Genomic DNA, 3,136 nt, shown 5'->3' with positions numbered 1-3,136 from the left:
AGTTGCTGGATGAAGTCTCTCTGGTCTCTTTGATGAGGATTTTGCTAGGCTCTGGTCTCAGAACACTCCATAGGCAGGACAAGCTGTAGGCCAAAGGTTTTGTGGCTGGGTTGGTGTCCCAACCCTCCACTTGTGGCCTTGCCTGGTTACAGAGATGGCCTGTGTTCAGGCTCTGTGTCCCCCATTCCCAGGGGTCTCTGCAAGGGTTACTGCCACAGATTCCATGGAGTTTCCACAGCACTAGGTTTCCACCTCACCTCCAAAACACCCCCCAATTCCAGTGGTTTCTCCCATCATCCCCAATCCCCCATTGATCCCTCCTGTTCCAACCCAGCCCACCTCTGTTCAACCAGCAAAATATCCTCTTTCCCCTTCCTGGGAGATCCATGAGTCCCCCATAAGCTCTCCTTGTTACCTAGCCTCTCTGGGTCTGTGGATTGTAGCATGATTATCTTTTACTTTACAGCTAATAACCACGTGTAAGTGAGGACATGCCATGTTTGTCTGTCTGGATCTGGGTTGCCTCATGCAGAAAAATATGGAATGCTTCGTGAATTTGCATGTCACCCTTGCTCTGGGGCCATGCTAATCCTCTGTGCATTGTTCCAATTTTAGTGTATGTACTGCAGAAGCAATACTCTTTTCTTTCTAGATAGGATACCATATAGTCCAGGCTGGCTTTAATCTTTCTTTGTAGCTGAGGCTACATTTGAATTCTTGATTCGCCTGCCTCCATCAGCCAAGTGATTACAGACATATGTCACCCTGCCCAGCTTAGAAAAGGATACTTTTAGCAAAGGAAGAAGAAAACAATAAGAAGTCACCAGAATAAAGAAAATGAATAACAAAAAACTGTAGTTAAGAAACCTGGTGCTTGGAAGTAGGGGTAGGATGCCGGGCGGTGGTGGCGCACGCCTTTAATCCCAGCACTCGGGAGGCAGAGGCAGGCGGATCTCTGTGAGTTCGAGACCAGCCTGGTCTACAAGAGCTAGTTCCAGGACAGGCTCCAAAACCACAGAGAAACCCTGCCTCGAAAAACCAAAAAAAAAAAAAAAAAAAGGAAGTAGGGGTAGGAGGATCAGAGTTCAAGGTCATTTCTGCAAGTGGAAAAGCCAGTGCTCTGCCCACACTCTGCTCTGCTCACCCAGTGCCTCCTTTCCCACCCCGCCTGTTCCCTTCCAACAAGTGCAGTCCTGTGAAGGAGGCTTCAGGTGACCGCATTCTGGATTTACCACTGCTATTCTCTGATCGTTTTCCTCCGTGTGAAGTCTCCTCTGGACGTCTGTCCCAGTGTCATTGACACTCTGAAACTCCGTGGAAAGAACGGGAAGAGAGAGCCAGAAGAAAAGACATCTCTTCATAGCTCTCTCTCCAAAGAACAATGGTAGTGGACTCCATGTTTGTGTTTCCTTGTGGTGGGGCCTGGCTATGTGGCCCAGACTTGCCGTGAACTCAAGATCCCGCAGCCTAAATCTCCTTAGTGATGGGATTACTGGCCTGAACCAAGATGCCTGGTTTAGACTCTGAACCTCAGGGACTTGGCCCTAGTTCAAGCTAGGCGACCCAGAAGGTGGTTTCTGAGACTTTGCCAGCAGGGGGCGCTGCGGTGCCACTAGTTCCCGAGGAGGGCCTGGAAGGCAGCCATCTGCAGATGGAGCCACACAGATTTCCAGGGCATTAAATATTGGCAGAAGAGGAGGGCTGCAGGCAAGAGGCTTGATATTAAGAATGATTACCTGGGAAGGACTGGGTAGACTTTACAAAGGTTAGGGCGCAGTTCATAACCACAATATTTATTCAACCGTAAAGAAAAATGAAATTATGATACTTGCAGGAAAATCGATGTAACTGGAAATCCTCATGTTAAGCAAGAATAATCCAGACTCAGAAAGAATGAGTGTTTTCTCAAACACGGAACCGAGATTTAAAATGTGTGTGTGTGTGTGTGCGCGCGCCGCGCGCGCATATAGGTGTATGCATTCATATGTGTTTGTTTGCAGGTTATGAAACTAGAAAGGGGAATGGGAGAGGGAGGGAGAGATCGTAAGGGGGCGGGAAATGCCATGGCGGAGAGGGCAGGGGGCACGTGTGAGAAGACAGCAGGAGCTGGGACGTGCTGAGGGAAGGAGGGGAACGGCTGGAGGAGGGCAAAGAATGAAAACAACCTTGGCATGTGTGACAGAAGACGCTACAGTGGACCCCGTATTTTGTGTGTTCACCTAAACAATAACAACAACAATAATCAGCTTGGACCCTGACAAGTTTGGTGCCTAGGGGTTTTGAGCGGAAGTGGCCTGCCCGAGGTAGAGTCAAGCCACTTTTGAAGGCGGACCCCTTTCTCCTCCAAGGATAGCACAGCCTGGGAATCCAGGGACACCATTTGCATGCGAGTTGGTGATGATCTGATATTACAGATAAAGCTGCCCCATAAGGTGGTACCCAGCTCACCACAGAATTCCTTCTAGAACTTTCTAGAACATTCTGAAAGCAATTTAGGGAAAGCGCTCTCAGTGACTCCCAGAACTAGCACACTCACTTAATGTCAACAATGTCCTAGACATACAAAACCTTGCTCCATATTTATTTATGCTCCGTATCTTACTGAATCTGTCACATTTTATGCTAACACATCTGCCATGCACACAGCGTGCATCACTTACTGCAAGCATAAAGGATGTTGTCAAACATGGTGCCTCTTCTTCCCGAGGGACTCCACACCCTGGCCAGAGGCCTCTCCCTCACTTTGAACCCCATTGCCAGACCTCTCCCTCACTTTGAACCCCGTTGCCAGAGATGCCTCAAATGTCTGACCACGAATTCTCTTCCCTCCCTGCTAATGCCAAAACTGAGCTGAGAAATGTGTGCCCCTCTGCTCAGTTCCAATTGCTGCTTCCATCATCTCTGAAGCCAGAGGACCGATTTGGCTGCGGATACCCGGAGACAGGAGGTGAGGGCTGGCTCCAGGGCCTCTGAGTCTCTGGCCTCTGAGAACACCCACACTCATGTACCCATACAGATAGTTAAAAATAACAAAAACAATCTCACAAAAAAACATTTAAGGGCTGCTATAGGCTATTCTTCCAGAGGTCCTGAGTTCAATTCCCAGCAACCACATGGTGGCTCACAACCATCTGTA

General features: G+C 48.8%; 1 non-coding gene across 1 annotated transcript; it reads right to left on the bottom strand.

Annotated features, from left to right (window-relative positions):
* Positions 1 to 532: 532 nt before the first annotated feature.
* Positions 533 to 638, bottom strand: LOC130888302 (U6 spliceosomal RNA). The gene has a single exon (XR_009058436.1). It is a non-coding gene; the product is annotated as a U6 spliceosomal RNA (small nuclear RNA).
* Between the last annotated feature and the right edge of the window lie 2,498 nt (positions 639 to 3,136).

The sequence above is a fragment of the Chionomys nivalis genome, chromosome 16 (assembly GCF_950005125.1).
Source record: "Chionomys nivalis chromosome 16, mChiNiv1.1, whole genome shotgun sequence".
Lineage (NCBI taxonomy): Eukaryota > Metazoa > Chordata > Mammalia > Rodentia > Cricetidae > Chionomys > Chionomys nivalis.
The sequence above is the reverse complement of the archived record's forward strand: the minus strand, read 5'-3'. Positions and strand labels throughout refer to the sequence as shown.